At 43.5% G+C, this 21,216-nt stretch overlaps 1 protein-coding gene across 1 annotated transcript in view; it reads left to right on the top strand.

Annotated features, from left to right (window-relative positions):
- AUTS2 (activator of transcription and developmental regulator AUTS2) overlaps window positions 1–21,216 on the top strand; it is a 668,592-nt gene that overhangs the window by 886 nt on the left and 646,490 nt on the right. The gene's annotated exons all lie outside the window — the stretch shown is intronic.

Raw genomic sequence — 21,216 nt, 5'->3', positions numbered from 1 at the left:
ATCGCCCGGGCCGAGCCAGCGGGCTGCCGGAGCCCAGGCCGGGCCGGGCGGAGGGAGGCGAAGCCCCGCGGGGCTTCTCGGGCGTCGCTTCTCTCAGCCCGGGCCGGCCTCGCCTCTCTGCGTTCCCTCCGGCCGCCCACTCGCGGAGCCGCTGTCAGCCCAGCCAGGGTCGCGGTGCTGATGCTGCCACGGAAGGGGACCTCGGGCTTGTTTGTTTTAAAGGCTTTGTTGTTTGCAAGTTGTGATCAGGAGAAGTTTGCTGTGGTGAAGAGCAGATTTATTTGGGTTTACGTGCACTGGAGTCACAACTGGAACGATGATGAACTGTCAAAATAAATGTGGAGGTGAAACTGATTGTTTAACAATAATAGTAAAAAAAATCATCTGTGTTGCTTTTAAGATGTTTAAATCTTTAGCCAGGAATACTTAGTGGCATTTTCAGGGGTGTTTTTTTGTTTTATTTTGTTTCTTGATTTGTAGCCAGATTTTGTCTGGTTACACCTGTATCCATCCACACTGTGCCTCCAACAGAACTTACTCTGGTGTAATTGAGGGAGGATTTGTTCACTCCAGCAAACCTCCACATGGTTGGTGTTAGACTCCTGTAAGCAATAAGGAATAAATGCTGAGGTAATGTCCAGACTCAGTTTATCCACTATTTCTCACCTGGTTGAGCCCATCCACAAGTGCCCTGCTCAAACCAGAGAGACCAAAAGTGTGAATATGTGTTTATCTGGCAAGAGAGAAATTTGTATGCTTCTGTTTCGGATAAAATTCATTTTTTCTTCAAACAAAGCCCTAGTTTGTGTCATTAAGCATTTTTATGGGAATAAGGACTTGAAAATTTGGCTGTAATCCTTTTTGGAGAGGAAGTGAAGAGCCAGTTTGGAACTTGGGCGTTTTAGAAAATGTCTTTATTCTGTTTTACTTCTTATTTGTTTATTTTCAACTTGAAAATAATTGCTGTGCTCTCTTCTCTTTACCAAGCCAAGCATGGCCACTACTTGCATCCTCTCCTAATCCTGCATCACTAAAAAGGAGCACAGATACATTACCCAGTTCTGCCAGCTAATATCACGTTCAGATAAAACAATAGCTTGCACACTGAGACCTGACATACTTTTAATGTTCATGTGATAGGTGGCACGTTTTGACCTAACGATTTCACGCTGCGTTAAGAAATAATGTCACAAAATCGTTGTTAGGTGTTTTTTCCTGCAGCTCCGTATGTACGTTGGGAAACTCGTTTCTGGAGATCAGAGGGAGATGAAGGTGTCTAAGGCACAAGGAATTGCTCTGTGTGTTGCATGTGGCAGCCTGGAGTTTTTATTGTAATTGTGGTGTTGGTGAGGAGGTTGTGAGTGGCTGGTGGAGTGAGATCTCTCAGCCTTGGTGAGATGTTCAGGTGTCAATGTGTTTGAGTTGAGTCAAGAAGCTTTGGGTGCTGTGGAGAGGTGTCCTGGTGTTCACACACCTCATGCTGTGGGTCTGCCCCCAGCTCCTTGGAGGCCATGGAGATTCTCCCCAGGTTCTAGAAGACACTTGTGCCCAAAATGTGGAGAAGACTTTCTGAGCCCATGCCTTGTGCTTGAACTTCAGCCTTTTCTTAGGTTTAGCACAGCTGAAAGGGTGCAGAGATTGTGTTTTGTCTGCTTGGTGTGAAAAGCTGTGAGAGGGAAAGTGCAGAACATTTGACCCACTGGAGGATCTGAGGCCACGGTTCAGAGGAGGGGGCACAGGTGGATGGTGGCTCATGCAGGAGGGGACACCCACAGCAGAGGGACAAGGCTGAGCTCTTTGCTTCTGGAGACATCTGTGCAGCTGTAGGGGTGTGGGCTGAGTGTGAGGTGTCACCCCAGGACTTTCTGATGTATCAAGTTGCAAAAAAAGGAGCAAGAACTTCCACAAAGCTTGATTTCACCTGTCTTACTAAATGCTTTTGATTTTGGGGTGACTGAAAAAGCCTAACCTGTGAAAGATACCAAGTTGTGTGAAGCTTGTGAATTGCGAAGGGACACAAATGCTGCACAAGAACGGAGCTCCCATGCCACTGTCACTTCAGGAGGAGTCGTCCAATCTGTTGTGGTTATATTGATAAAAGTTCCCATCCTTTGAAGCAAAACTTTAACCAGCTCCCACTCTGGGAACTGCTTTTCTGTCCAGGTGTCAGTAGCCTTCTCACACTTCTCAAGTGTAAATTGTTTGGTGTTGAAATTGAGGCCACCTGATTCTGGTTATCTGTCTCTGTATTTATGGCACCCCACACCTTGCTGTCTCTAATGTTTGTGTGGGGAATACACGGGAAGGGGGAGTTAAATGAAGACAGGGGTATCTCACTGTGGATTTTTTCCTCCTTGGAGTAACGGTTGGGCAATCCCAGTGTTACTGCAGATGAGGCTGGACTGATCCTTACATGGCCTTGCAAGACTTCAGTGTAGCTGTGTGCAATTAGGGCCTGTCAGGGGACTGTACTGGGGAGCATTCTGGAGCCTTGACCTTCAGAAACCAGCCCTCACTCTGTAGTAAAGCAGCTGAGATGTGGCCCTCCAATTTGATCTGATTCACCAGATTCTGCTGTGAGTGGCCTTGCTGGCACTGACAGCAGCCAGCCCTGTGGTTCCCTCCAGAGCAGTTGCTCACACGTTGCTGCCCTGAGCTCCCCAGATGTCCTGGAAGAGCAGGAAGGGTCAGACACTCTGTACCTGTGTTAGTGTGACCAGTGGCTTGTCCAGCTGATTGCTTTTCCCAGCTTGGAGGAGCCTGTGCTGCACTGGTGGTGTGTTTGTTACCTGCAATAATAATAGCGTGAGGTTCTCCAAATCCAGGTGGGCATTTTAGACACGAGTTTGACAGGAAAAGGTCATCTCTCACAATGTGATAAATCAATTCATTGGAGTGACTCTCTCCATGATGTGCTCTGGCAGTGCTGGCAAGAAGGATTCTGCAGAGCTCTCTGGTGAGGTGAGGTTTCAGGAAGATGTTTGTGTCTCTCCTACCCCCTGGTGCAGAGGTGTCCAGGCAGGAGACTGATGTGACATGGCTGTTGACGTGCCGTGCTGAAGATGGTTTGCTGTGATGAGAAAGGAAATCTGACCTGAATGTTAAGATGGCTTAAAGCCTGGGAAGTACTTTATGTTTCCTGAGTCAGCTCTGACCATCCCTATGGAGTAAGCAGTTGGTTTCAGGTTTTCTGAACACTGAGTAAGGTAATGAGTTTTTTTCTGCGGATGTTTGTTTAGCTTCAACTCAGGCAGCTCATCTGACGAGCCTGAAATGGGACACAGATATTTATAAAGCTCAGATAGAAGTGGGGTGGGAAGCGGGGGACTCACATTTAAATGGGGATTCTTGTTTGTTAAAACTGTCACAATTTCTCACTGTGCATTTGCTGAGCTAATTTCTGTTCAGCACACAGGCATTACTCTGTTTTGAGACCATGCTAAATTATCGTCAGGTAAAGCCCCATATAATTAATTACAAATGAGAAATGCTGACAAATATTTGTAAAGGAGCTGTTTAATGAGCTTCAAATTCTGTGTCAGATGATTCCATCCACCTAGTGTAAATAATTTTTAAGCAATTGTTCCATGGTGTTTGTGTGGTTTAGGCAGATGTTAGCTGTAGCACTTTTACAAGTTGCACAGATAGTATGAGAATAGATGGAGTAAAGCTTAACAGATCACCTGGGCTTTAAAATAGAGACACCACAGAACTAAAATGTGCAAGTACCAGGAAGGTTTTGAAGATCCTGTGGTCTGGGTTGTGTGTCTGTGTGCACTGACAGTGCAGCTCTGTGCATGCATCTGAATGCAGGAATTTGCTTTAATAACTGGTGTGTGATACTCATCTCTAGGCATGGCCCACTGAAAATAGAAATAGCTTGGCTGTGTGACAGCAGAAGCTTTGAGCTGGACACCAGAATGGCTGGCTTGCTGCGTGCTTTTCCTCCCCAAATCATTCCCTTTTCACCAATCTTTTAGCTGGCCTGATTAGCCTGTTTGCTTAAATTCTTTGAGATTTCAAGCAAGTTTGTTCTGCCTTGTGTCTATCCCTTCATATTTCAAAAGGAATTTGATCTTCCTGCCTTACCACAGCAGCATCATAACATCAGGTGTTTGTTTAATGCTGTCAGCAAATCTTGGTGGCCCTTCTTGTGTTTATTGACTGCTTAGACGCTTAGGTGTTTGTCCCAGTCTCTGTTTGCACATGCAAGTCTGCAGATTTAGACCAGCAGAGAAAAGAAGGGAGTAACAAAATGAAAATATCTGGGGATGAGGAGAGGCATTAAGCTTTGTGTGACACTGGGCTATCATACGAAGTGATGCGTTTATTATTTTCACTGTGTGTTTAGAGGAAACAGGAAACTGACCTGAGATTAAATTTCAAGATAACCTTTGACAGAGCAGCTCGCTATCTTGATGAAAACCTCAGTGACCAGACCTGAAAAAAACAGCAATTCAAACTGAAAATGGAACTGAAAACAGCAGGATGTATATTCCACAAAAGCAATGTCTAGGGTGATGTTTGAAACATACATTGCTATCATTTGGGTACCTGAATAGTTTACAAATACTTTAAAATTATTTTGAAAAGCCTGGGAACTTCCTGGGAGGTGAGGCACTCCTTGCTCCAGCTGATTTCATTAGCTGTTGGACACCTGAAGCTATTTCTTCGGGCAGATAATAACCAAGCATTGAGATTGTTGTACAGATATTCTTTTAGGCTTCTGAAGGTAACCATGTAATGAAGGTGGGTTTTTTTTCCATTCCCATAGGTGGTAGTAGGAGGCACAATGGCCTTGAGTTGAAGAAGGAAAAGTTTAAACTATAAGGACAAGTTCTTTTAGATGAATGCGATTCAATTAATCTCCACTAGTGCTGCTCCTTAAGATTAGCATTAATGAGAAATATGCAGCACATCAAAAGACAAAAGACACCCTTATCCTCCCTTATCTTGGCATCTTTTTTTCCTGCTATTTGGGGGAGTGAGTAAGGCCTTTCTGATTGAATATCTGGGGCCTTTGCTGGCATTGAAGGAGTGTAAAATCCAGGGCAGTGGTGGAGTCACCATTCCTGGAGAGAGTTAAAAGAAGTGTACATGTGGCACTTGGACAAATGGTTAGCAGTGGGGCTGGCTGTGCTGAGTTAATGGTTGGACTCTCTGATCTTATAGGCCTTTTCCAACCTAAACATTTATATGATTCTATGATTTATAAATAAGGGATCAGGAACTTGGAAGGAAAATGATCATTAGGGAAAGGCAAAATAAAAAAAAAATCGTCAGGAAGACATCAAGGGTGTGAGTAATTGAAAGATTGACTTACAACACTGAGATCAATACAGAAATAGCAGGGACTGTATGGGAACACAGAGAACTAGAGGGGGATGTTGTTACCAAAAGTGGAAGTTTCAGGAAAGATCCATTGCTGCGTACAAAAATGCTCCTTGGTGAGAGCCCTGCTGTCAGTACCAAGGGGAGACACTCAACCAAATCTGTCCCTACTTAAAGAGTCATTAATCCCAGAAACTTCACTGGGAGGAAGGCAGAAAGATTCCTCTCTCACTGAAGATGATCCCCTCTTTCCCCCAGCTCTGCCACTATTGTTTTTTGGGGGTTTTTTTTGAGCACCTATCAGTTTGACTGGGACACCCTATCACATTACACTGGGGGTCTGACCTGCAGCCTTGTAATTATCTGCAGCTAAATTAGAAGTTTAATCTTTGTTCTGAGCAACAGTAAGTTGAGTCAGATAGGTTTTAAAAATAACCCAAGCTCAAGTTTAGTGAAGTCTCAAATGCAATTAATAAAAAGGTAATGGAGTTAGGAAGTTGCAGGCTGAAATGTTTAACTCTCAGTTTTCCTGCACTTGAACTGCAGTGTTGCCTCGGTTCTGCAAGAGAAAATCGCTTCCAACATTTCTCTGTCTTTTTGTACATCATCCTTTTAATTTATCAGTTCACTATTTTGTGTTCTTGTTGGGGTTTGGCTCTCTATGTGCCACAAATTACCAGCTGTATGCATTTTTTGTATAGTCAGTTTGTTGTCGTTTTGACTCGATGCCAATCCATGGTGAAGACCACTTCAGAACATCATAGTAATCTAAACTCCTTTGTTGTAAAATGGATATGAAAATCCACTTTGTAAGTAATGAGGAATGGCTAATGCAGGTAGGGATTTGTTTTGCTGTAACAGCAGAACGTGCAGTGGCAATTTGTCAGATCCCCAGCTCTGCTCTGCTCTACTATTTGCCTTTAAATAGTGTGTTACCTTAATGCCTTGAGATTTTTCTCCTTGTATCTTGGCAACACTGCTGCTGAAGTTCACACACTCGTGTGGTGGGGAGAGAAGGTTTTTAACCAAAAGGTTATGTCTTCAGTCTGGTAAATACTATAGGCAGGAGTTTTGGATCTGTCATACTCTGTGCAGCAGTGGTGGAATAAGTCAGCAAAAGTGGATTATCCCTTGGCCCTGCACACACTGTTCTGTTTGTGAGGTTCTCCTTGTGAGGTTTAATTTGATCATGGTGCATATGCTCCATGTGAATTTGGTATTTGGTGTGCATCTCAGTTCTGTTGTTTGTAGAATGTCCTGAGACAAAGGCAGAGGTGTGCTGACACCTGATGCACACATTACTGATGAGATTAATATTCCAGCTCCACATAGGAGTAGTTACTCAGAGCCATGCAGGAGTTCAGCTTGGTGTTCTTTCCAGGAATGATCACCCTTTAATCTGTCCCACATGTGTTTACCAGCTTCCTAAAGTGGAAATTTCTTCTCTGCAATTAGTGCTCTTATAAATTGTCTCTTTTCATACTTTTATTTGGTACCAAAGGAGACTTAATGGTTTGAGAATAAAGCTACTGTCAACCTATCCTCCCCATCCAGACACAAGCCTAGACTTATCCTTTGTTGGATGAGCTCATGAAAAGAGGCAATCATTTTCAGCCTTTGGGACAAGCCCTGTCCTGAGCATCATTTGTGTGAAGCCACCTGGAGCAGGTTTGGGGATGGTGCAGGATGACAGCAAACACCAGAAGCAGATAGAGGGAGGCACCAGGAGCTTCTAGGTTAAACATCTGGGTGGCTGAAATTCTGAAGAGGTACTGGTGTGTTTTGGTGTAATGCTAACAACTGTATCCAATTTCAAAACATGTTTTACACTCCCATGACATTAAGTAGCGGTCAGATCCAGACCAAATTAATGAAAATTTGTGAGAAGTCCTTTTCTGTCATAGGCTGACCGTGAGAGGAGCAGGGTTTTAGAGGAGAGTGTGTAGTACCTGGTGCAGATACCTGCTTAGCTGTCAGTGAAATCCAGAGCCTGTTTCCCCAGGTTCAGGTATGGGTCACCGTGTCCCAGGAACCCAGCCTTGGGGACCCTCTTGCTCTGGAGTGTCCTACAGCTGCTCCTGACTCACCCTCCTGGTGTAGTAAATACATTTGAATTCCTTTGCCCGTGAAGTGGAACCAGTGAGACAGAAATTGTTGCCACTGACTTCTCCAGGACCACTCTTGGGTGGCTCTTGGGTACAGGAGAGCAGGGTACAAAACCTGTGTGGTGAAACTTCTCCCTCTTGGCAAATTCTGACAGCTGGTGTTTTGTTGTTTGCACACCATTTCCTATTTCTGAGACTGAGATGAGTTACAAACATGGTGATAATTGCTCTTGGCACTGAGTTATGTTTATTTTCTCTCTGGAAGTCCTAAGTGACCTGAGACCTTTCAGTCTGAGAATCTGCTGCTTTTTTTTTTTTTTTTTTAATCTTTTTGAGACATGTACTTCAGTGGAAGGTGGGATTAGAGGAGAGGTGGCTGGAGGACCTGGCTCCCTGCTTACACGGATGCTGGGAATGGTAGAGAGGCAGCCAAAGGACCTGACTTGTTGCCAGGAATGGGGTTTTGCTCTTCACATGGCCCCTAATGACTTCTGTCACCTTCCTCTGTCTCCTGCTTAGCACCACATACCAGAGAGTGTCTTCCAGGGCTCCTCCAGAAACTGGGATCTGTTTCCCAGCTTCCAGAATGTGCAGGGGAAGGGGCTGGGAGGTGCTGCTGTCAAGAGCTGGGTACCACACGCTCTCCAGATGACTGGAGGGGCTGCTGTGGCCTGACACCCATCAGAGAGGGCACTGATGGAGGGCTCAGGCAGGGAAAGCAGTTCTCAGAGGGGTAAGAAGGCAAGGGAAGATGTGCTGCTGATTTATGTCATGACTCTGTCGGTGTCGTGGGGTTTAATGCGTGTCAAGGGCACTTTGACCTTCAAATGGAATCTTTTGGTGTGAATTTGTGTCTTTTCTCCTCTCTTTTCTCCCCTTAAAGAAAATTCAAAATAAATACTGAGAATCAAAACCATCTGTTTTGAGAGGACCAAATTGCCTCTCTTAATTTTATGGGATTTGGATATTACTGAACGATTAGAAGTCCTACTAATTTTTACTGTCTGGCTATTGTGCTTGTAGGCAGCGACTCTGCTAGCATTAGTCATTTTAACTATGGAAAAAGAAGAATAAAAATGCAATTAATGTGGCTCAACAGCTGAGTCTGCTGGACTTTAAAAAAAAAAGAGGGGAAAAAAAGTAAATTTTAATGAGTTCTGGGATCATAAAGATACATCTGGTGGATGGATTAGCCAAGTTTTCAACCTCAGAATGTGTATTGAAAAACTCTGTGAATTATGTAGCTACAAAAGTGGATCTTTGCATGTTTATAAGGCCTCGGTGCAATCTCCTTTTATTTGCCTAATGACAAACAGACATCTCACAGAGGCACAGCCCAGGACACACATGGGCTGAAACAGCTCCCTAAACTCAGAGTATTTGTATTGGGATGCTGCTACTAGTAAATATTAGAGAATCTGTTAAATTCAAGGGGGAAAATATTTTGATATTGGATGAAACAAAAGATAAGGAAGGGAATGGAGTGGGGTAGAGAAGAGAGGGAAAACTGCAATTTGAAATGAGAATTATGTGTGGGCTAAGATATTGTGCTTCCACTGCTGAACCAGAAAATTTATAACAACTGTTTGTCATGTGTATGTATTTATAGCCATTCACATAATGAAGAAGTTTCATGAGGTTGTAATAACATATCAAGATGGATGTAATTAAAACAGAAGCAAATTGACACCTCTAGATTAAAGGCAAACTCTAAACTAATACACCTGTACGCTGTCACTTATGTATTAGTTGTCAGGGGCAGTCTGCCAGATATGCAAATAAAAAGACATTGGCAAATTTCCTTGGATGTGTGGTTATGAAAAACCCAACTATTTAATCATTTACCTAGCCCTGCTCAGGTTCGTAGCAAGGGTAGAATTTAATAATTTGGTGTCAGCACGCTCTGTGATGGGCACAGGGGTTAAATGCTCCAGGGAAAGGAGCGAGGAGAAATCCAGCGCAGGTGGCTGCTGGGGGATAATGTTCTTTACAGTGGGACCCTTCCCTTAGCAAAGAGGTGTCAGCTGCTCTTATTTCAGCTCTGCCCTGACTCTACAAGCTCCAGAGCACTGAAGAGTCCTTGACATTGACACTGTAGCTTTTGAGCACAGTTCAATGCTTTTGAAAACTGCCCTGTAACAACAGCCTTTGGTTCTGTCATGCTGCAGGTGCAAACTTCTAAAATTTAGACTTTTGCACCAATTCAGATCTGATGGAAATCATTACTAGGTCAGTGAAATGGCTATAGAGTTGCTTAGGAATTTTACCTGAGAGTATTTTTCAACTTGTTTCAATTTGCAGAAGCCTAAAACATTTCCAGTGGAGTTGTGGACATCCATTTCAGCCTGTGGTCGATAGATCTGCTCTCCTAATTAACGCTCAGTCTGCAAACTGCTGATGTCAAATAGGCTGGTGGTGTGGAGCAGGAAGGGAATGATTTGCCTTGTTAGTTCCAGGGCTGTGAATGGAAATGCCAGCCTTGCTTTTGGGAAATTTGCAGCCCAGATAACCTGAATCCCTTTAAGTGAGGATAGAAACAAGTGGCTTCTTCATGTGGCTTGTGAGTAACCCCATGAGGGTCTGCTGGTAAAACCCTGATGCCTGTGCCTCCAGCTCCCTGAGTGGGAAAAGTGCTGCCTTTTGTGGGCTTGGGTGTGTAAAACTAGTTCTGAGCAGGTTGATACCATGGGAGCTCTGGACAGCCCCAAATTCTTGAACTCAGTTTTGAATTCAGGCTTGATGTTTTTTTGTCCCAGTCAGGGATGAACCACAAGAAAATCCCATTATGAGCTGGAGTTCTGCAGGGCAGGGGCTGCTAAATGCACCAATTTCTGGGGAGCTGATGGCATAAAAACTCCAGTTGGAATGTTTTTGTTAGATTTATGAATTAAAGAGACTCCTTTTTCAGTACATCTGGACATTAAGGATCACTCATAAGAGGTACATGGCTTCAAAGTGATTTCAAATGGTAGAATTTTTTTGTCTTCAATATTTCAACAACTTTTCTTCCACTTTTAATCTTTCATGAGCGGAAGCTTCAAAAGATAATTAGTAAAACATGCTTTTATCTGCATTTATCTCAAAACATGATTAATTTTTTAACTGCAATTATAGCAATCATTTCAAGTTTACTCTATATTAATGAGTAAAGGATTTTTTTGAGAGAGCTTGAGCCTAAATATGGCTATATTGGCTGAGTTGAAAGGTGCATTTATGAGTGTGCTTTTGTTTTCATTGCTAGGGATTGAATTTCCGGTTCCAGGAAGTAATATTTCACATGGATTAAAGTCTTTGAAATGCTTTTGCCCAGATTCACTAGATCATTTTGAGGAGCTGACAGTGATAAGAACTGGATCATGCACTTTGCAGGACCTGGCTACTGAATACCCAGTTCTGTGTTTCCCCTGTGTTGGTGATTTTTTGCTCCATGCTGTGTGTGTGTTCCTTTGCTTGTTGCCCTTGGCATTGAAATGTAAGATATTTGATGCAGATGTTTTTTTGTTAATGAATTAGCAATGAACTTGTAAATTTTTACCTTTACCATCCCTGTCTTTGTTATGGGCAGCTTAAGGCACTTTTTATTACTATTTCACTTCTGGGAGAAAGATGTGTCATGTCTGTTCCTGTCTTTGTTGCTGCTACTAATACTAATAATATACTAATATATGCAGGACTAGTGTCCTGCAGCCTGGATCCTGAGCCCCTAGAAAGCTGTGGCACTGGCACAGAGACATCCCAAAACAGGGATAGTTTTTTTTAGGATAGATAGACCCATTGCAGAGCCTTCAAAATCAATGAACCACAGCAGAGCTCAGGCAGTGAGGAAAACAGAGCAAACCCCTGAAACTGCTATCACAAGGGTAAGGACAAGAGAGTTTTGGGGTGTGTTTGGTTTTGGATTTTTTGTTTGTTTTTTTGTTTGTTTGGTTGTTTTTCTCTTGTGGTTTTGGGTTTTTTTTGTTGTTTTGTTTCCATTTGTTTAGGCCCTGGTCTGGATGTCAGAGAGGATTTAGAGTAAGCGTGCACAGCCTTGCTTTACATCTGATTTTAGCTTCCAAACTGGGATTGCAGCTCCCTGCCCTGTGGTCCCTGGGGAGGTGGATGGGCCAGTGACTGCAGCAGTGAATTGGGCAGCTGCATAGGAGAGCACACGAGTGTATAATCAGATTTCTGATAAACCCAGGTCTCTAAGTCCCTTAAATGGGCAGCTTTGCTGTGAATGGCCTCGTGAGGTCTGCTGTGGCTGCTCTCTTTGTTTGGTAGTCTGACAAAAAATTGCTCTGGTGTCCTTGTTGGCATATTTTTACATCTGTTATCCATATTTTAGATTTGTTCTGGCTGCAGTCTTATTTTGTTTTGCAAAATCTACCTGGGATTGGGACGGAGATATATGTTTGCTAAGGCAGATTTGGAAATTGCGTTGTTGAAATACAGCCCATATGGGCCATTGTAAAATGGTTACTGCAGCATATAATTGCCTTCACAATGATGTGCTTTGTCATTTTCCTTCCATCTTCAAAGAGGCGCTCCTGTAGTCTGCTGACAGCAATGGTGGTATTAGAAAACATATGGATTTGTAAAGGCATTAAAGTGTCTTTAGTTCAAGGATTAGATTACAGCGTTAGAGTGTGGGTCACCACGTTGTTGTGGGGATAGGCTGCCCTGCAGTGTGTTGGTTTGTGTTACAGGTTAGGGAAGGGTTTGTTTATTTATTGAAAATATCTGATATAAGATCCTTTCAAATTTGTGGGGAAAGGAGTGTGTGGGATGAGCTGCAGCTCTGTCTGAGGGCTGTGGCCCCACCTCACATTGGTCAGGGCTCACCATCCACACTGACAAAGGTATCTCAGCAAGAAATGTCATTTACAACATGGAAAAATACCCTGAATGTAAACACACCCACAAAATTGGCTTGGAAAATTTAAGGGCTTTTTTTTTTTTTCTTTTTAAGTCCTCCATGCTGGGCTGTGCTACTCTGAACATTCTGTGTATTTGTTTTGTGTTCATTTTACACTGCACAGCTCCACACATTTTTGGAGTACAGGGCAATCTGTTCAGCTTTTACCTCTTTTTCTGTCTTCACAGTTTGAGGTGTGGCTTTTCTGGGGTGGTTGGAGGTCTGCAGTGCATTCCCATCATGGGATGCAAATGCTGTAGACGTGGCACACAGCCTGGCCCCAGCCTGGAGTGATGCTCATGCTCTTTACACCATCTAAAGGGGAAAGCCAGAGAGTGGAAGGGATCATACACATAAAGAAGACCCTTCTTTTTTTAGTTTTATTCCTGTTTTTGTCTTACTTTTTGCAGCCTGCTCTATTGCATGCTCTGCCTGGCTGGGCCCGTGGAGCAGATGGGGGCTTGTTTGGCCCATGGCCACCTTCACCACATGCACTCACTGTTGTGTTTGGGTTTGCATAGGTTGCTTCCATAACAGCTCTCTGATACCTCTTTTCCCTCAAACAAACACTCCTTTAGTGAAGTTGCTGAGCTGGTCCTTTGGAGAGCTGGGCTGGTTTCTGTGCACTCATCCTTGGTGCAGTCACTCCCTTCCCATTTCAGCACCTGCTCGGGGCTGGTGCTGAGCAGGGATGGGTTTGGGGTTGGATCCACGAGTATCTCAGGGGATCTGCTGAATCCAGGCTGTGCATTTGGGTTTCTTGGCTGAGCAGAGCAGGAATGTGGGCACAATTCTGATGTGTGGGGTAGTATTTAGTGTAAAGTCAAAATATCTGCTTAGGGATCACCTTGAGCTAGTGTTACTTTTGGTGTAGCTGAGTTTTTCTGTCCACAAAATAGGTTTAATAATGCTGTCCCTCTTCCTGGCTATTTAATTAGCATCTGCAGGGTGCTCAAATAGTAAGTGATTAACGTGAAATATCTCCATAATTTTACTGTAGTACTACCAGTGCCTGTACACTTGTAGCAGGGACCTGTCTTGAAGACTTATTAAAATAACTGAAGGCACTTTTTTGTTGTCAACCACCTTTTAAAATAAAGCTATAATTTTGCCTTAAAATTGCTGACTTCATTAAGGAAATCTGATGTGAAGGATTAACACAGTGAAATTCTGATTAATGCTTTATCTTTCTTTATACTGTTACGATTATTAAGTGTGTAAAAGTTGGTGTTGCTTAGTTATGGCTTGCTTCAGTTTTAAATCACTTACAACATTCTATGTCCCAGCTGTGGTGGGTATCATGGCTATTTATGGTAATATCTTTCCTTAAATCCATTGCAGAATAGGGAAGAAACTCTCATTCTGCCTACAAGAAATGTTAAAGGATGTATTACTAACTCTGGCAGCTGTGATGGTGATAAGGAAATTAGGTCTGTCATTAATGCCAGGGTCTGCAGGTATAATATGTCATAAAACTGGTATATCTCTGGTACTAGCTGGCCTATAAAAATAAATAAATACAGGGGTTTTTTTAATCCTGGTGTAGCAAATTGAAGAGCAAAGCTGCTTTACCATAAGGTTTGTGTAAGGTGAACACAAAGTTCATGTATTTGGTGTGTTTTTACAGCAAACATTGCAGAAGGGAGAAAGAAAGTGTCTAGTGAGCAGCTCCCACTGATATTCCCAGCTTTTGCTATGGGTCTTTGTCAGGGCTTTATTTAAGGACTTATTTATGCAGATGTTTAAGTCAGTCCCTCTTTAAGAAAGTGTTTAAAAACCATAGCACAGTGCACTTAAAATCAGGACATGCAGAACTGCAGTCAGGAGCAGGATGTCATAAGGTGTATACAGAAATGTACCTTTAATATGAAGCTCCCTAATAATGGCTTGTTTTTAAATGAAGTTTATTTTGAGGGGAAAGCTGGGAGAGTGGCTTGGGATTTTTTTGGTTTGGGGCTTTCAGGAGATTGGGTGTGGTTGGACAGCTCCTGGAGCTGCAGGGCCAAGGCATGTTCCAAATTCTGCCTCGTGATGCAGCCCAGCATCATCCTGTGGGATGCAGGATGTGGCCACATCTGTTTCCACCCTGGCCATGCTGGGAAAGCCCAACAGAGCTTGGCTGGGGGACCACTGGTGACAGGGGGACTGAAATAACTCTCTGGCATGAGCCTGTATTTGTGAAAAGCCTTTTTCTGTCCCTGAGGTGCATGAGTTTGGATTCAAGCACAGGTTTGGGTCTGGAAGTAACACACAGCATCAGAAATCTCTGTGGGATTGAATTTTATCCCTCCCTAAGAGAAATGGTGAACTTCTCAGCTTTGCTTGCTGAAGTCCTGGTAGTGATGAGTTATGAAGATTTCCCTGGCAAGTGGCATTCCTTTGGGTGATTTGGAAAGCTTCTGCAGGGTGCTTAGTCCTGTCCCTGGGGCAGACACCTTCCCATCCCACCACATATTGTTGCTTTCTCCAGTACCAGCTAAACAGGTGGCAGGATTCAAATCAGCACTCTCTGAACGGAGTTAGCTCTCCACAAAAGCTCACCAGAGGCCTGTTTTGTTACAGAACATTGATTAAATAAATATTCCTATGCATACAAAAGAGGAGAAATCTGTTACAACACTCTGTAGTTATTTTTCCATTAATGGCAAGGAGCTCTCTCTAATTTTCCTGCCCCTTTCAATCTGTTTCCCTGTCTCCCTCCCTTCCCATCACTACTAATGCCTTGGAGTGCATGAGTACCATGCAAAGAGCTCACAATCCCTCTGGTCCAGACCTGCAAACGCTGTGGCTCCAGCTCCTTGTGCTTTGGGAAATCCTCCTGGCCCATGCAGGCCAGAGCTGACTGCTCCATGCATGTGCTTTTGTTTAACTTGATATTTCACATTCAGTATCAGCATTCCTTGAGATAACTGACCTCCATTAATTTATATAGCAGCAGTTAAAAATACAATTTTGCAATACCAGCATTTTGCATGATATTGATGACTGGGGCAGAGTATTTGACTTGTGAAGAACATCTTTTTTCTTCTGTGCTCTTCTGTGCCCCCTGATTTTTAAAACCTTTGAGGCAGAAGTTATTGCTCTGGGGTTTGTGCTGTTGGAGGTGTGTGTATGTTTTGGAAGAAAAGCACCTCATTCTCAGAGCCTGGCAGCCAAAGGCAGCTCCACTGCAAGCAGCAGATCTGATTTGGTATAAAATGGTGGCATCTGAAAATAAATACAGGGTAAAGGGTTCATAAATACAGGGTAAAGGGGGAAAATAGCTTGACTGGTGTTAAGTTTAGTAGATATTTGTCTCAAAAAAGAACTTTTGATTAAACGAATGTCTTGCTGCAATAAATGTGGGCTATAAGGAAATACCATGGATTTACTTTGGTTCTGCATTGATGTGATAGAGACAAAAATCCACCCCAAAGAGAGCAACTCAAATTTGGCTTCTTTTTTTTTCCTCCCTCCTGCAGGCAATGATATCTATTACCATGGAAAAAACTGGAGTCAGCATTTCTATATCATCATTTTTCTTAAACAAACTCAGAGCAGTTAAATCAGAGAGCTGTTACTCTAGAGAAGTAAATTGTGTAACACCTTTTTAAAACTTTTAAAGACCATAAATGAAACCTCCTTTCTTTATACGAGTTTGTCTTAAAACACTTGCCATATGATTGATAGTTCATTCCTAAATCCTTGCTTTAGGAGCAGGGCTGGGGAGGTACCTGTTTGGATAAAGCTGATCATCTGGGCACTCTGTCAGGGAGATCCAGCCAGAGTTGGGATTGCTGTGGTAGAAATGAAGCTGTGCCAGCACAGTTGGCTCTCCCCAGGGAGAGGGAGCTTTGTTGGCTGCAGGTGAGAAAGGACTGGCTGTGGAAAGCTGTGCCAGAAGCCCAGTGCCTGTCTGCTCTTGCTTACCACGGGCACTTAGTTGGAAGTGACACTAACCTGAGTTTAATTCTAGTTTTACATTGCAACAACATGCCAGCTGTTCCCTGTATTCTTCCGCCACGCTGCCATGTAATTATTTTTTTGTTATCTTTCAAGATGTAATTTTGTGTTGCTGTGCTTTCCCACTAACCCTTTGGCACAGAAAATGTACAGCTAATTCATTTTGCTGGGAACACGGAGAAGCAAGGGAGAAAATCTCAAATTGTAGGGCCAAGGGGCTGTGCTGAAGGCAGCTGAGGAGAGACGTGCAGGGAGGAAAGGCCCTGTCTCAGATGGAGTCTGAAAGCCACTGGGACGTGTGCTGTGATTAATGGTGTCGTTGCTTTTTAGCTTCATCAAAAGGTTTCAGTGTAAGAGTTTCTAAGGAATGCTGATATTCACAGGAACCTATCAAAGGGTACAGAAGATATCAAATGAGCAAGCAGGAATGGGAGTTAATTACTGAACAGTGATTACTCTGATATAACCAATTATTGGATCATTAAATGTTTATTACCTTTTTTATGCTCCTTTCCCTCCTAAGTGCAGTTTTGTCCTCACGGTATTAAAAAAGGGGTGGATCTAATGCATAAATAGCCTTTTCAAAACCTAGCAGGTAGAAAGGACATCTCACCCCAGCACCTGGCACATCATCCTGCTCACCCTGCTTTCCCCTGCCTGCCAGCTCTGGGGTCGGGTGCTGTGAACTCAGCTTAAAGGCCAGATGATCTCACTTGTAGGCAGGGGCTGGAGGGAGTGCAGGAGCAGGGCACTCACCACATCAGCAGGTTCTTTTTCACATCAGCAGCTTCCCTTCCACGTGGGGTTGTGTTCACCCCTTCTGTTCCTGCTGGAAGGGGTTGGTGGCTTTTGTGTCCCTCTGTTCGACCTTTCCAGGGCTCCCTGGCCCTAAGGACAGAATGCCATGGCCTTCAGTTTCCTCTGCTCACAGCATCTCTTCTTCTCCAGCCACTTAGCCTCTCTCAAGAAAGAAGTTTCCATTGCAAGGCTGAAATGATGCTGTTTGAAAGTGAGACATAAACCCTGTGCTGGACATGTGCAAAGTGGAAAATACCATCTTTTCAAGCTGAATGCAGTTATTTTGGATGACATTTGAGGGTTTAAAATGTTAAAGCAATTTTTTAAAATACAGCTATTTGTGACTTTCATTGATGATCCTTAAATGTTGAGTTGTTTAGGCTTCATATCTCAGGAGAAGTATGGGTCAGAGGAAAAAATATAAAACCCCAAATGTTTTTCTTTGCCAGCAGAGCATTTCTTGGCAGTGGCCTTTAGTGGTGTGTGTGTGCAGAGGGCTGGGAGGGCTCTGCATGGACCTTGTGCCCTTGGTGGGTGTTTGGGTGGAGATTCCTCAGCTCCTGAGGCACCACCACCATCAGCAGCCACCTTGGTTCTATCCCATGTCCAGTGTGCTTGTAGAGGAAGTTCTCTACATTTTTCTGTGCCCTTTATTTGTGAGTTTAGCTTCATCATTTTTTATGGTCTTCCTTAGGGGATTATTAGCTTTTTATTAATATCTCTCTCTGCCAAGTTAGAAGCTTCAACTATTTTTGAGCTAAATCTTCGGTGAATCTTTTTTTATTAATCTTTTCTTTTTACCTTTTTTTTCCCCCTAGCATAATCTTACCTGGACCTTTCCCTCACAATTGGGATTTTCAGGTTTTATCTCTGACACCCAAGCTCCCATGAAAGTCGGTGGGGAAGGTCATAGGGAATGCACAGCAGGGATTGAAACCAGGAAGCTGTTTGACACTTTGTGTTATTACTGTAGGGAAAAAAAGAGGAAACTTTGTTAAATCACACTCCCTGTGCTCCTGGGAGCATAAATTACTGTCTGCACTGCTGTGTCAAATCAGTGACTTTGCCCTTTTTGGGAAGTCGCTTCCTCTTCCTAATGGATTTTCCTGTATTCCTTCAAAGGAGAACTTTACTCTGTGTTCATTTCCCTATTTTTCTTTAAAAAATAAATAAAATAGAGGAGGTTTACTTTGCAGAGAAAACATTATGCAGGTCACAGCTTCCTGCTGTGCATGAAGATGATTTTGTCCCTGCAGTGCAAGTCAGTGGAGTCAGGACTTGGCAGCGATGCTTGAGGATGTGCTGCTTGCCGGAGACTACGATCCCACGCAGGCATCTGCCTCAAACACCATCACTCTGAATATCCAGCAGCAAACTGCTTCCTCCAGCAGTGATTCACAGTCGTGAAAGGCCCCTTTAATCTGCTGCACTCACAGTTTGGGGGTTGCAGGCTGCTTTGGGGGGTTCTGTGCCCGGACACTCGGTGCTCTGCTTATCCCTGTGATTATCCCTCCTTGACAGCCTCTGTGCAAAATAGTAATAATAATAATAATAATGAAACGTCCCTCAGGGTTTCCTTTTAATAACTGAACACACAGCAGCCGTTGTAACCTGTCTTGGTAATGTCACAGGCTCTCTGAGAGGCGCAGGGCAGGCGAGGATCCCAGGAGCAGGGTGGAAACAAGGCGTCCTGTGTTTTAGATCCTGTACAAAAATGTATCGTGCTTGCAAGGCCACGGGAGATGAGCCAGTCTCCAGGACTGCTACAAATGTTATATTTCAATGAAAGGTCAGCCAGAAACAAGGTCAAAACAAAATACACAGAGCAAACAGCGAGGCTGCGAGGCACAGATAAAGGTTAATGTGAAGGGCTATTGGCATTAGTGCAGCATGTGGTCAGCTCGCTGAGGAGCAGGGGCTGAACCAGGAGATAATGAGGAGGGTTTACTCTAATTCTATTACAATGTATAATTAACTGGCATAATTGACAGCAATTTTCCCCGTGTGTCTGTGGGTGTGTGTACACGTACGTAAAGTCTCATTTTCGGCTTTTGTGATGTTGCACCGTGGCCTTGAGCTGATGGAAACCCTCTGGTGCTCAGCCCATGGGGGCAGAAGGGGAGCAGGGTTTCCAAAAGCCTTTTTTCAATCTGCCCCTGGAATCAGACATGATATCTACGTGGTAGCCTGGCTAAGACAGATGAAGATCTGTAGTGCCAAGCGCTTGAATGAAGTCAGTGTTTGAAGAGGGACTAAGGGATGGGTCAGCCCCGTTTCTTTCTGGGTTGTTTGTACCTTTTATTCTCAATATCCCTGTGAAAACAGAGGGCTTGAAGTGAATTTTGCTTTTGTGCTCATCTTTTGTACAGGATAAAGTTCACTCTTTGTTGCTATGCAGAGACATAAGCAAACTCGTGTTTCAGGAGCACGGGGATTTTAATTTTCCTGGTGCACAAAGATGTCAAAGCATTGTGGATTCCTTTGCCCCTTCTCTAGAGAGAGCAGAGAGCAAATCATCTCCCAGATCAACCCCAAAGCAGGCTGTAATGCTCTCCTGACCTGGCAGTGTTTGGTTTTTTGTTGGGTTCTGAACAGCTGGGGGAACCTCTGCTTTGGAAGTAACCTGGCCCACCAAATGAAAAATTCATCTTACCCACATGGGTGATGATGTTGGGTTGCAGGAAACCTTGTTGTACCTACTTTTACATCCTGGATGCGGTATGAAAACATCAAAGAAGGAAATTTAGGGTTGGTTTTGTGGTGATTTTTTTTTTTTTAAGTGTTGAATGATTTATTTGAATGGCTGTTTAGCCTGTCCACTTTCTTGACTTTGCAGGATGCAGTTGAGGAGCAGACATTACTATATAGTTATGTTTGTTTTTTTTCTTTCAGCATCTGGCAATACACATTTTTCAAATGTAAATGCAAATAACCCTCTTCTCCATTCTTAATCCCTCGGGATGGGGAACCTGAAGGCCAGATTCTTCCCTGAGAGAGGGATTTACCCTTCCAGCTACATTAAATGTTAGCTGGAAACATGTGGCTAAGGGCTCCCAAATACTAAGCTGAGACTCTTCCCTTGAGGTTCTGGTTTATTTGGAAATTTAATTTGTAATTTTATTTTTTTCTTTCAAAGGTTACGCAACTCTTTAAGCCTCTGATTTTAGGTCACTCTGCCTTTTACAGCCAGATCCACCTCATCAGTGAGAAGGCTCCCTGAGGACTGCAAAAGACTCAGGCTTAGTGTTATCCAGGAAAAATGTGTCTAATAGTTGTATTATAAAGCAGTAGGTAATGTAACCCTGTCTGTCAGCCTGGTGAGTGCCATGTGAGTGGTGGTGTGGTACACTTGCATGCACTTAAAGCCCTTTTTGATAAAATAATGCTAATTGTCCTGGGCTGAGGGATGCCAGGAGCTTAAAAATACTTAGCAGTACTCGTAGAGGGAGCCAGGAGAAGTCAGGTGGAGAAATCAGGGAGATCGGCTCTCATGTGGAGTTTCGGTGTCTGAGGCACCGCTAAATCTAGCAAAGGATTAATACCAAAATAATCCTGCTTGTCCAGGAAACTCGTGACAGCATGAAGGTTTGAGATCAGTGTGAGATGCTTTAGAAGGAATACAGTAATGAATTCACAAGTCACCTGAGATAGAAACCAATTGCTTTTCATCCTGCATCACATCTGAGCTTTTCCACGGTTTGTTTCCTGCTCCAGTGATATGAGATCCCTTTCCACTTCAAGTCTAGCATCATTTTAGTGCTGGCTTTCACCAGAACCCAGAAAAATATTCCAAATCCAGGAAAAATTTAATTCCTCTAACTATCTGAAGAGTTTAATCCTGGATCTGGGTGGTGTGTGCCATTCTCTAGTGCCATCAGGATTCTGGCTGCAGAATTTCCATTGAAATGGGAACAGGAGTAAGGTGGCACTTTTGAGGCTAGAGCTGTTGTGGGTTTGGTCTTTTTTAGAAGCACTGGTGACTGCTTAATATCCATCTGGTTAATGTGTGAGTGATGGCAAATCTCACCTGTATTTTTGCTGTTTTTTCCCTGTGCTGTTAACAGGTCTGTGGAGATGCTGTGGTGTTGTGCCCCGTGTTGGGTGTCCTGAGCTGTGTAAAAGATGTGGAGATGCTGTGGTGTT

Source organism: Parus major, chromosome 19 (genome assembly GCF_001522545.3).
Source record: "Parus major isolate Abel chromosome 19, Parus_major1.1, whole genome shotgun sequence".
Taxonomy (NCBI): domain Eukaryota; kingdom Metazoa; phylum Chordata; class Aves; order Passeriformes; family Paridae; genus Parus; species Parus major.
Note: the sequence above shows the minus strand (reverse complement) of the source record. Positions and strands in the feature narration are given on the sequence as shown.